Source organism: Oryx dammah, unplaced genomic scaffold, assembly GCF_014754425.2.
Source record: "Oryx dammah isolate SB20612 unplaced genomic scaffold, SCBI_Odam_1.1 HiC_scaffold_29, whole genome shotgun sequence".
Lineage (NCBI taxonomy): Eukaryota > Metazoa > Chordata > Mammalia > Artiodactyla > Bovidae > Oryx > Oryx dammah.
This window is the reverse complement of record NW_024070213.1, coordinates 43581191-43594678: the sequence shown is the minus strand read 5'-3', so window position 1 is coordinate 43594678 and position 13488 is coordinate 43581191. Positions and strand designations below refer to the sequence as shown.

Sequence of the window (13488 nt, the reverse complement as noted above, 5' to 3'; positions counted from 1 at the left end):
AAGTTAAATAAGCAGGGTGACAATATACAGCCTTGACGTACTCCTTTTCCTATTGGAACCAGTCTGTTGTTCCATGTCCAGTTCTAACTGTTTCTTCCTGACCTGCCTACAGGTTTCTCAAGAGGCAGGTCAGGTGGTCTGGTATTCCCATCTCTTTCAGAATTTTCCACAGTGTATTGTGATCCACACAGTCAAAGGCTTTGGCATAGTCAATAAAGCAGAAATAGATGTTTTTCTGGAACTCTCTTGCATTTTCGATGATCCAGTGGATGTTGGCAATTTGATCTCTGGTTCCTCTGCCTTTTCTAAAACCAGCTTGAACATCCGGAAGTTCACGGTTCATGTATTGGGGAATTTCAAAACATTTGAAAGAATCTGAGCACGTGATTTTTGTTCAAATCTCAAGATTATTTACTACCTGGTCTCTTAGGCTTCCTTATCAGTCTCCTGGCCTGTCTCCTTTATTGGAAAGTATACTTGCTGTTAGAGCTGATATTTATTCTTGGCTCTGCCACTTTAGCAGTGTAGCCTTCACATCTCGACCTCAGTTTCCTTATTTGTAAATTGAAGATGATAAAAGGAGGTGCTGTGAGGGTAAAATATATGTATGTGAAAATACTCAGGAATTCCACTTACCAGTTGGACATACTTGGGCTTGTTAATTGATCTCTTTGAAACCTTATTCATGTATAAAATGAAAAGTTAACAGCAGCATCTGTTTCTATAAATTCTCTTCTAATCCACTCATCATCCAGTTTTCCTAATTTTTGTTCACAGTACCCAGTGGATGATGCTTATCGAAAAACCTTGTAGTCATCATTGGTAGTTCCTTTTCCCACCACATTCAATCTGTCAGCAAGTCCTCTTTATTCTTTTAGAATACATTTTGAGGGAATCCTCTGCTGGCCCTGTGGTTAGGACTCTGCACTTCCATTGCAGGGGGTGTGGGTTTGATCCCTGGTGAGAAAACTAAGATCCTGCAACCTCACAGCATGGCCAGAAATGAAACAAAAAATGAACCATGGTAAATGCCACCACTTTCCCTCACCATCTCCAGCCTCATGCTTGGGCCTCCAGCATCTACTTGTGTTCCTCTAGGGTTTTTTCTTTGTGTGGTGATCAAAGCATCTATTCACAACATTCTAGTAGCTTCCCATTATATACTTGGAATAAAATATGAAAGTCTTCCTGTGACCTGTCTGGTCCTAACTATCTATCACCCTGTCATTTTATATTCACTCTTCTCTAGCTCTGGAGAAGGCACTGGCGACCCACGCCAGTACTCTTGCCTGTAAAATCCCTTGGATGGAGGAGCCTGGTAGGCTACAGTCCATGGGGTCGCTAAGAGTCAGACACGAATGAGCGACTTCACTTTCACTTTTCACTTTCATGCATTGGAGAAGGAAATGGCAACCCACTCCAATGTTCTTGCTTGGAGAATCCCAGGGATGGGGGAGCCTTGTGGGCTGCCATCTGTGGGGTCACACAGAGTTGGACACGACTGACGTGACTTAGCAGCAGCCACAGCAGCTGCTGCTCTAGCTCACATGCTTTTTTTTTTTTATGCTGCAGGACTTGCAGGATAGTTCCTTGACCAGGGGTTGAACCTGGGCCCCAGCAGTGAAAGTGCTGAGTCTTAACCACTGGACCACCAGGGAGCCCCAATCATGCTTTTTTTTTTTTTTTTTTAATGCCACGGGGCTGTGGAGAGAATTAAATGAGTTAATTTAAGTGCTTGGAATAGTACCAGGCACGTGGCAAGTGAGAGAGTGAATGAGGACAGGGCAGGGCTACTCAGAGGGGTGGTTAGTTGTGGACACAGGCTGGTGAATATGTAGGGGAGATGTATTCCCAGCACCAGAGAACAGCAGGCAGCAAGGTCTCAAGCAGGAAGAAGCCTGGGTGTGACCCAGAAAAAGGAAGTTTCCATTTAGAAATGTGCAGGCCATGGAACAAAGTATGGGATTTTATCCTCAGGATAAAAGTAAGCTACTGAGGGATTTTAAAATGGGGAGGGAGGGAGGGAGGTCATGACCTGATTTAATGTAAAGGAGGGTCATCCCCACTGCCTGTGGAGACTTGAGAGTTGGGTAGGCAGAAAGAGGCAGCAAAGGTGTCCATTGGGGGAGGAATTTAGATAGGATCTCCCACCTAAGCCCAGGGACCCAGTATTGAGAATGAGACAGACTCTCCAAATTCTTCTCCATCTGGGGTGGGCAGGGACATCACGGCCAAAATGGAAAAGATGATTAAACTCTGACATAAAAGCGAGATTGCAGCAGATGGCCTGTGGGCCCACAGGAAAAAAAAAAAAGAAAACAAAAGACATGGTCCAAGCAATCCAGCAAAAGTTACATCTCCCCTTATAGTGTAGCACATATTACAACTTACTATTAATATTCAGTACACTGACATTAATTGAATCCTTATTTATGTGCCTGGGGTAATGTGCTGAATTCATTTTCTCATTTAATTCTCACAAAACCCCTATCCACTCATTCAATAATTCCCCAAATATGGATCACCAGGCACTGTTCTAGGTAGGACAGTAAAGCTTCTGCCTCCCAGAGCTGACACTCTAGAAGCAGAGACAGAGCTTAGACAAGGAAGCAAAAATATTTCAGTACATGATGAGAATTATGAAGAAATGAAGCAGAGGAAGAGGTGAGGAGGCACGGAGGAAGATACAGCTGTTTTAGAAGTGGTGATCAGAGATGATCTCACTGGGGAGATAACTTTTGAGCAGACACAAGGATGCTGGGACCAGGCCAGCTGGGTCAATATGGACTCATGTGTGGAGCACCTGAGGGGGTGAGGGAAGGGCCTGTGTTCTCGGTTGCTAGAACAGTATCTGACATAGAGCAGGTGACTAGTAAGCATTTGTTGACTAATCAGTGCATAAAAAGATCAAAATTAGTATGAGATCATTTATTCAGCTTGCATTATAAGAACCACCACTTTGCAGCAGGACCATGTGTATATAATGATCCATTGTAAGATTCTTCAAAGAACTTCTCTTCTAGATGAGTGAGTGACTGCAAAAGTATTTTCTAAACTAAAAAGTGGAGATCCATAGTAGGCCTGCTGGCCTTTCCGTATTCATACCCTGATGTCATGTCTAGAAGCAGGAGGCATCATTATAACTGTTTTCTCCTTGGCCTTTTGTGCTGTTCTGTTCTGTCCTGTCCCTTTCAGATGAGACAAATGCCTTGTCTAACAGGAACCTCCAATGTTTTAAAAAGGGAACTAGCATTTATTGAGTGCTTATTATATGCCAGGCAATGTGCTAGTGTTTAAATCATTCCTGATGCTTTCTAAGAGTTCTTTGAGACATTCATGAAGGTGGGGAGAAACAGGCTCTGGGCAATTGGGTGTTTGGCTCAGTGAGTAAGTGACTGCCCTAAGATTTGAGAGCAATTTTGTGTCCTTAAGAACTCCCATCCCGGGAGGGAGGTTCAAGAGGGAGAGGTATATCTCCGGCTGATTCATGTTGATGTTTGGCAGAAACCAACAAAATTCTGTAAAGCAATTTCCTTCAGTGAAAAAATTGATTAAAAGAAAACCCTTCCATCCTTTACAGAATGGTTCAGAAAGCCTTCCCTAAGGTTTGGGTTTTCTTTTTCTCCTTCCTCCCATGTCTCTTGCCTCTGGTCTTTCTGATTGATTCAGACACTTCCTGTCCTGGATATCAGCAGCAGTTCCAGGATTTCTCCATGGGAAGGGAGTAGAGACAGCAATATGGTGGAAAGGAGGGGGAACCCTGGGCTTGTTTTAAAGCTGCGTTTGTGGAGTAGATGCCCTGCTTTCATTGGGGTTGTATGTTTATTGCGGGAAAGGAGCCTCTGTAGTATATTCTGAGAACTTGGCCAAATGTGGGTGACCATATCATTTACCATCTAACTTAGGGCCCTTTGGGGAGAGAAAGGGGTTGTTATCAATACTTATGCCAGACAAAAGCTGTAAACTGGAACTGCTCCTTGCAAACTAGAAGGTAGGGTCACCGTAGGGGAAAGGGAAATAAAATTGGCCTCTGTTCTGGTTACCTGTTGCTGTGGAACACATCTATCCAAAATTTGGTGGTTTATGGCAACAATCCTTTTATATTCTCTGTTGACTTCTGTCGGTCAGAAGTTGAGGAAGGGCTTGGCTGGGTGGTTCTGGCCTTGGGTCTCTCAGACAGGTAGTTAGAGGTGCGGGGAGCTGGAGTGGCCGGGGGCTGGCTAGACAATTCTCTTTTTCTTTCTCTCCATTTAGTCTCAGGGTCTCTCTGTGTGGTGAGTTCACATGGAGAGTTTGGGTTTCCTCAGAACATGGTGGCTTCAGGCCAATCAGACTAGTCACAGGCAGTTTAAGACTGCCAGAGCACGCATTCTGACTAATAAGCTGGGAGCTGCGTGGCCTTCTACGATCCAGCCTCAGAAGGTGTGTGTGTGTGTGTGTGTGTGTGTGTGTGTTAGTTTCTCAGTCGTGTCTGACTCTGCAACCCCATGGACTGTAGCCCTCTGGATCCTCAGGAGGAGAGATTCTCCAGGCAAGAATACTGGAGTGGGCTACCATTTCCTTCTCCAGATGATCCTTCCTGACTCAGGGATTGAACTCAGGTCTCCTGCATTGTAGGCAGATGCTTTAAGCTCTGAGCTACTAGGGAAGCCCCTAAGTTACGTAGCACCAGTTCCGTCCCTTCCCTTGGTTCCCAGCAAGTCCCAAGCCTGCCCAGAGTCAAGGCATAAGGTTCTAGAAGAACATGTGGAGATGCTATCGTGGTCATCGTAGGAGCAGAAAATCTGCCGCAGATGTCAGCTGACCTTTTCTAAGAGTCACCAGTTGGTTGTCTGCAAACGTGTGGCTGATGAGCTGGGGACACATCAAATTCCAGAGAGAGTGTCTGAGCAAGTCTGGCTGAGGGGAGGCCTGGAAGGTGGCCATGGTTTATCATGGCAAACTGATCACAGGGAATGGAGGAGGGACTGGAGATGTAGAAGGGGGAGGGTCTAGGAGCCAGAGCTGGTGCTGTCCAGGGGGCTAAAGTGTCACCCCCATTTCCTGGGCCAGAATGGCCCCTCAAGCTGCCTCTCCTGATAGATGCTTCTTCAGAAAAACGCTGCTTCTTGTTCTGACTCTCTCCCATCATGATCATAAATCCTCACAGAGCTTTAACTGCAGGAAAGTAAGTGCTGGTCAGGCCAACAAAAGCACCGGGTCCTGCCGGTGGCTGTATTTCTTGTGCTTTCTATTAGATAGATCATCTGTTTATGCATCAGGCCTGCTTTGTGTGCACACTTACCCTGAACTGCGATGGGCTCACCAAGGTCTCCTCTGGGGACCTGCCAGTGTGGCCAGCCCCATTCCAGTGCAGCAACCTTTTGTGCCTTCTAGGAACCAACACAGGAATTACCGTCCCATTTTACAGATGGGAAAACAGAAATGTAGTCAAGAGGAATGTCTTGCCCAAGGTCAGCCAGCTGGTAAATGTGCAATTGGAATGCACCCAGGATTGCCTGAAACCAGGCTGGCATCTCATACAGTTCCAAGGTCCAGATAAGCTCTGAAAACCACAAGCTGTCTCATGAAGTTGAGGACAGCATCTGATGGCAAACCTGATATGAATTGGATATGTTGTTATTTACTTTTTAAAGAGTTTTTGTTTTTGATGTGGACCATTTAAAAAGTCTTTTATTGAATCTGTTGCAATATTGTTTCTGTTTTTTATGTTTTGTTTTTTTGGCCTCCAGGCATGTGGGATCTCAGCTCCTGGGCCAGGGATTAAACCCACATGCCCTGCATTGGAAGGTGAGGTTTTAACCACTGGACCGCCAGGGAAGTCCCTGGACATGAAGTTATTTATAGTCGTTCTTATCCCTCTTAGTATGAATATGTATACATTTTTCTGTGTATGAATAATGAGTTTATGAAGGGTTTATGGGATTCTGCCCCAGAACTTGCTGGGCAATTGTGTAATATACGGTAGACTCACTCTATAAATGTTTCTGAAGTCCACAGAATTCTGTTAGCAAGCACATTGAGCCCCAGGTGTTTCAGGTCAGAAACTATGAACTTGTACCACACTTTTCTGTCTCAGAGATATAGAAGGCACTACCCCCAATTTACAGATGAGAAAGACTGAGGATGGGGGAAGTGGTACCCAAGGCAGATTCCGTGAAATTGCAGCATTTTATCATCCTGTAGGAGTGTGCTGGGGGGAAGGGAAGCCTTTGAATCACCAGCCCACCTCAGCCTCCTAAGAGCCTTGTCGCCCCAGCAAAATTTTAAAAATAGAAAACCTGGAAGGATTAAAGCATCCCAAAGGATGCTTCAGGTCCACCGGAAGAAAGGGAGGTTCGCTCTAGGTTCCGTTGGTTGGCATTCAAATTTATTTATTTTTTAAAAATCTCAGCTGGATGTACACTCACCCATCACAGGACCAGTTCTCAGAATAGAGAGGTGCCTGTTGACTCGCCCACCCCACTTCCTGCCAGTGCGGGCATATCTCCAAGTGCTGAGCCATCCACTTCTCTGCTGTGGCCTGAGATATATCAGGATTTGCAGCCCTGGTGACGGGAGACAAAATAGACTCCCATTTCCTTTGGAACCATTTAGCTACTTGAGAGAGTGCTTGACTGTTTCAATGAGATGATCAAGAATCAGGCTTCTCCTGGCCTCTCTCTGCCCTATACATTTTCCCTTGTTGGAAACTGGGATTTGGTGTTCTGGGAAAAGAGAAAAACACCAATTCTGGCTTGATCTACCTGTGTAGTGTTGGACAGCATCCCTCTGTGAAGCTAATGTTCGGTTTCTGCAGTGCTTGCGTTGTTTTCTGTGCCACTTGTTGTGGTTCCCACTGTCCTTAAAACTGGAAACGATGCCTGGCAGCTTCCCAGAGAGCATTATCAGGGCTACGTAACTGCAAGAGATATTTAAGGAAGGTGGGGGGTCTCATGGGGCAAGATGGTATCACACAACACAAACAGACATTGGTGGAGACAGACTGCCTGAATATGAATCCTAGGTTATTGCTAGCCACATGACCTTGGGCATGTCATGAGATTATCTGAGCCTCAGCATCCTCATCTGTAGAAAGGACAGAATCATAGTATGTAGGTCATGAGAATTAAATCAGATAACATGGAAAGTGCTTAAACAGTGCCCAGCATGCAGTAAACACTTAATCTATGTTGTCTGGACTGGCATAGTCACCAGAAACCAGTGGGGGTTTGACTGGGCAAGTACTTTCAACATTTCAAAAGCAATAGCTTGTCACTGGTAGGGATCCAGGTCCTGAGCTGGTCACTCAGAGTTCAGTGACCTAGCCTTCCTCTCAAGTGGCCCAAAGCTTAGTGAGGAAGTAGGTGGGATTGCTTCAGGGGCTACAGTGCCTATGAAGTGCTTAACAAAATGGGTTTTGAACCTACATTTATAAAGCAGATTTCAGCTAAGAAGCTGGTGCTGAGTAGGAGCTGCCCCCAGACCAGGGATTCTCTGCTTTGCCACACTCCCTACTATTCTCCATTGCATCATATCTGACCTACTTCCTGTTCATGTATGTTTGTTGCCTGCCCTCTATGGGAATTTGCAGATGAATTACAGCGCAAGGCTGTGAGTGTTGTGGAAATAGGATGAGTGATAATAATTCAGCCTTGGGCAGTCAGGAAGAATTTCCCAGGGGAGGCAAAGTCACAGCTGCTTTTCTCTAAAACCTGCGGAAGCTGCCGAACACCCTCATTTTTATGGTTCAAGGACAGGCATAGAGGACACAGGCAGAGCCGGCAGGGATCTCTGACATAAAGCCACCAAAGCTAAGGGGCCTGTTTGAGGTCATTCAGCCAGCAGATGGCACAACTAGGGCTAGAATCAGGACTGCCAACCAAAAATACTTGCGGGCCTTGGCAGTCAGGTGAATTTGTACTCTGGCGTCTTGAACTGGAGGCCTGTCTCTGCCACTTACTTGCAATATGACCTTGGCTAAGTTGTTTCATCTCCTTAAACCTCTGTTTTTTCATCTGTAAAAAGGGCTAAGGATTCTGACCTCAAAGGAGCATCCTGAGGGCCAAATAATGAGAAGCTGAATAGGGAGACAGCCGTAAAGTCAAGAGGACTCTTGACATGTGAGGGTCATCACAATTATTGCAAACTAGCCACCATCCCCCTACAGGTCTGCCACCATCTGTTTGGCAGAGACCTTGAAGGGGACCCATCCCCCATCTGCCTTGTCCAGTTCCTTGTGGTAGTATGCTTGGCCTTCTTCCAGCTGTGGACCTAGGATGGGAGTGTTTTGGAATTCTCGGACTTTGAATGTGAGCAGGACTCTGGGTGCAGAGCTCCAGGGCTCCCCTCTTCCAGGAGCTGCCAAAGTCTAAGGAGGTACTGAGCTAGAGATGGGAATGAAGCAGAATTTCCTGGGAAAAAGAGGAGAAATGTCAATAATTCCTTAATTTTCTTCAAGACTGCCAGCGGGGGGAACCTTGAAATTGCCGGTCAGTGGCTGAAACTATTAAGACAGAATAGCACTGACGACCTCGATTTGGGAGGTCACCTTGTGCTGAGTTCAAATCTTGGCTTTTCTCCGTACTAGTTGAGTGTGTCTTTTGGCAAAATTGCAAGCTTTCCTAAACCTCAGTGTTCTCACCTGCAAAATGGGATTCTTTTTATTTATTTTCATTGAAGTAGTGTCAGACTTTATTTTTTGGACACCAAAATCACCACAGATGGTGACTGCAGCCATGAAATTAAAAGACACTTACTCCTTGGAAGAAAAGTTATGACCAACCTAGATAGCATATTCAAAAGCAGAGACATTACTTTGCCGACTAAGGTCCGTCTAGTCAAGGCTATGGTTTTTCCAGTAGTCATGTGTGGATGTGAGAGTTGGACTGTGAAGAAGGCTGAGAGCTGAAGAATTGATGCTTTTGAACTGTGGTGTTGGAGAAGACTCTTGAGAGTCCCTTGGACTGCAAGGAGATCCAACCAGTCCATTCTGAAGGAGATCAGTCCTGGGTGTTCTTTGGAAGGAATGATGCTAAAGCTGAAACTCCAGTACTTTGGCCACCTCATGTGAAGAGCTGACTCATTGGAAAAGACTCTGATGCTGGGAGGGATTGGAGGCAGGAGGAGAAGGGGACGACAGAGGATGAGATGGCTGGATGGCATCACGGACTCAATGGACGTGAGTCTGAGTGAACTCCGGGAGATGGTGATGGACAGGGAGGCCTGGTGTGCTGCGATTCATGGGGTCACAAAGAGTTGGACACGACTGAGCGACTGAACTGAACTGAACTGATAGTTGATTTATAGTGCGTTAATTATTGCTGTACAACAAAGTGATTCCGTTATAGACACACAAATGTATACATATACATTCTTTTAAAAATATTCTTTTCCATTATGGTTTATCATAAGACATTGAATATAGTTCTCTATACAAGAAAGACAAGTAGGAACTTGTTGTCTATCCCTTCCACATATAAAAGCTTGCATCTGCTAATCCCAGCCTCCGACTCCGTCCCTCCTCCAGCCCCCTCCTCCCTTGGCAACGACTCATCTGTTCTCTACGTTGGGGAGTCTGCTCCTGCTTCATAGATAATTTGTGTCATTTTAATGTCTTAGGTTCCACATGTAAGTGATATCAGGCAGTATTTGTCCTTCTCTTTCTGAGCTACTTCACTTAGTATAATCATCTCTAGTTGCATCCCCAAATGGGATTCTTAGAAGTAGCTATTTTATAGAGTTAAGTGAAAATTAAATGGGATTGTATGGTAAAGCGTTAAGCACAGTGAGAAGTTCAATAAATTGCCAGTTATTCATATCATTACAAATAGTCACAACCATCTATCATATTTGCACAGGATTTTACCATTTATGAACTAGTTGTGCTTTTCTTTCTTATCCCATCTGACCTTCACAAGAACTCGTTGAGCTGACCTGTGCAAGGATTATGACCTCACTGTACAGATGAGAAAACTGGAACCCAGAGATGGCAGCAGTCTGCTGAAGGTCACGCAGCTTGTGAGTGGCAGAGCCAAGTTCAAGTCTTCTCAGGTGAAAGATGGTTAGCGTTCACTGGGCCAGGCCAGCCCACCTGCAAATGTGACTAGGCTTCTCCCAACGACCTCTTCATAGAGAAACAGTCCAGTGTTGCTTCAGACTCTCGTTGCCTCTGTTTATTGTACTCTGAGCCTATACCACTTCCGAGGATGAAGAAATTTCTCTTTGTTCTGTGGTGTCAGACTGACTTTTCCTTGTATTTGTCCTAACTCAACCTCCAGTGGTCCCCTCCCAGCCCGATCCCTCAACCTCCAGTGGTCCCCTCCCAGCCTGATCCCCGCCGACCACCAGGAGCTCCATGTGTTCTGAGTTCTGGCCACAGGATGGCGCTCCTCCCCAAGGTATGAAAAGTCCTGCCCAGCACTTGGATTGCATCAGATATTAATTAAACACCTACTATGTGCGAGTCACTGTGGCTGCTGAGGAGAGAGCTTCAGTTTGGTACTGGAGATGTGGGTTCAGTCCCTGGGCTGGGAAGATCCCCTGCAGGAAGAAATGGCAACCTACTCCAGTATCCTTCTCTGGGAAATGCCAGGGCCAGAGGAACCTGGCAGGCCATGATCCACAGAGTTGCAAAGAATCAGACACAGATGAATGACAGCATGAGTACAGATTTTCAGAGTTCACTGAGCAGTTGACCTACATTGCATTTGCCAAATAACCCTGTTATACTGGATGAGGTGGATCTCTCCACCCCTCAGTTTGGGGAGGAAACTGAGGCACGGAGAGGTGGCAGGGCTGCCATAAAGGCACAGGGTAGCACATGGCAGGCACTTGATGAATCATGGGTGGCAGGTTGAATGGGGTGGACCAGGCCTTGGTCTCTTCCATGCCGTCATTTGTCTGGGAGGGCAGGGACTATCTTATCTGCCTTTCTTTCCCCACTCCTAGGACTTTGCCTGGTCGAAGGCTTCAGCACACCTCTGGGGTAGCGAGAGGAGAGGCAAGGGGGTCCCTGTAGGCTGCTCAGCCTCCCTGAAGCTGCAGTGCTGAACAGCCGTCCAACTGCAGCTCCCAGGCCAGGCCTGGAAGGCTCTCTGGATGCTCTCAGGCTGAGACATGCAGCCTCTAGGTTGGAGCTGGTAGAAGAGACTGCAAAGAGAGGTCGCTGCATCCACCATGAGCCATGGGCAGGATGTGAGTGACTCACCATAATTGGGTCCCTGAAGGCTGCCAGGTGGCCAAGGGGACAGGAATGGCTCATTCGTTCATTCATTCATTCAACAAACATTTCCTAAGATCCTGCTAAACATTAGGGATACAGAAAATCTATCCATACATTTGAAAAAAAAAAAACATGGCCCCTGTCCTCTTGGAACTTTAAGGGCAGCAGAGTAGACAGAGGGTAGAAAATGAACAATACAGATTGATAGGTGCTGCTCAGAGGTCCAAGTGCCATGGCTGGGAGGGTGGCAGTGGTGGTGGTGACTGAGTCCACCAGGGGAAGGGGGACAAGCTACATAGAGCAGGGATTCTTTTGCAAGATCTGGAAGGATGAGATGAGTCTGTAGGTTATCAGGCAAAAGGAGTGCCGAGGTGGAAGGAAGGAAAGAATCAGGGGTGATAGTGAGCGCATGGGAGCAAGAAGTGTCAAAGGCCATTGAGCATTTTTTAAACTTATCATTTTAATTATTATTTTTGATCTATTTTTAAAATCTGGATTATAGTTGCTTTACAGTGTTGTGCTGGCTTCTGCTGTATAACGTGAATCAGCTATTTGTATACATAGATCCCCTCCCTCTTGAACCTCCCTTCCACCCCCCTCATCTCACCCCTCTAGGTCATCACAGAGCACTGAGCTGAGCTCCCTGTGGCTGTACAGCAGGCTTCCTCTAGGTATCTATTTTACATCGACCACTGCATTTGAGGATGGGTAAGAGGTGTGCCCAGAGAGAGACCATGAAACCCATCCTGAGGACAGTGAACTGTATCTCATCGATGTCAGGGAACATTTCAAGGCTTTTAATCATCTTGCCAAGAGCTGTGCTGAACTCTGGGATCCAAAATGCAGCATTATGGTTCTCACCTTCGAGGAGCTCAGAGTTTCAGGGAATTCCCTGGCGATCCAGCCGGGGGCCTCGGTTTGATTCCTGGTTGGTAAACTAGGATCCTGAGGGTCCTGTGGCACAGTCAAAAAAAATAAAGAAGTTCAGAGTTTCATGGAGAAGGCGGACAAAAAGCAGACAGTCACTCATGTTTCCTGAGCCCTGCCTGCTTGCTGTGCATGGTGCTAGGTGCTTCCTGAGCACTGGTTTATCACCTACCTTGCAAGATAGATATTATCATCTCTCCCATTTAATAGGTGAGTAAATTGAGGCTTGGAGTGCATAAGTACAATTGTCCAAGGTCAGGGGACTGGCCATGGTGGAGTCATGGCTTGTCTTTTTGGCTTTTGAATGGTTACCTTTCAGTTCAGTTCAGTTCAGTCGTTCAGTCGTGTCTGACTCTTTGTGACCCCATGAACTGCAGCACACCATGCGGCGGCTGCGACGGCGCACAAGCATGGCCGAGAGGAGCTACCCCACGTCCGAGGTCAGGGCAAAAGCCAGGAGAACCCCATGCTCGAGGGGCGGTGGCCAAGAGGACCTATCCCGTGTCTGAGGTCAGGGGCAGCGGCAGGGAGGAGCTACCCCAAGTCCAAGGAGCAGTGGCTGCGCGGGCGCAGGAGGGCCTAGAGGAGCTACTCCACGTTCAAGGTCAGGAGGGGCAGTGGTGAGGAGATACCCCTCATCCAAAGTAAGGAGCAGCAGCTGCGCTTTGCTGGAGCAGCCTTGAAGAGATACCCCATGTCCAGGGTAAGAGAAACCCAAGTAAGACGGTAGGTGTTGCAAGAGAGCATCAGAGGGCAGACACACTGAAATCATACTCACAGAAAACTAGTCAATCTAATCACACTAGGACCACAGCCTGGTCTAACTCAATGAAACTAAGCCACGCCCTGTGGGGCCACCCAAGATGGGCGGATCATGGTGGAGAGGTCTGACAGCATGTGGTCCACTGGAGAAGGGAATGGCAAACCACTTCAGTATTCTTGCCTTGAGAACCCCATGAACAGTATGAAAAGGCAAAATGATAAGATACTGAAAGAGGAACTCCCCAGGTTGGTAGGTGCCCAATATGCTACTGGAGATCAGAAAGAATGAAGAGATGGAGCCAAAGCAAAAACAATACCCAGTTGTGGATGTGACTGGTGATAGAAGCAAGGTCCGATGCTGTAAAGAGCAATATTGCATAGGAACCTGGAATGTTAGGTCCGTGAATCAATGCAAATTGGAAGGGGTCAAACAGGAGATGGCAAGAGTGAATGTCAACATTCTAGGAATCAGCGAACTAAAATGGACTGGAATGGGTGAATTTAACTCAGATGACCATTATATCTACAACTGCGGGCAGGAATCCCTCAGAGGAAATGGAGCCATCATGGTCAACAAAAGAGTCTGAAATGCAGTA

The 13488-nt window shown here is 46.5% G+C and overlaps 1 long non-coding RNA gene and 1 other non-coding gene across 2 annotated transcripts; one reads left to right on the top strand and one right to left on the bottom strand.

Moving 5' to 3' along the window:
- Positions 1-1586: 1586 nt before the first annotated feature.
- On the bottom strand, positions 1587-1658 carry TRNAE-UUC. Its single transcript has one exon. It is a non-coding gene; the product is annotated as a tRNA-Glu (tRNA).
- A 163-nt stretch (positions 1659-1821) lies between these two features.
- Positions 1822-10448, top strand: LOC120858572. The gene is made up of 3 exons (XR_005719893.1): positions 1822-1984; positions 5733-5790; positions 9900-10448. It is a non-coding gene; the product is annotated as an uncharacterized LOC120858572 (long non-coding RNA).
- The last annotated feature ends 3040 nt before the right edge of the window (positions 10449-13488 follow it).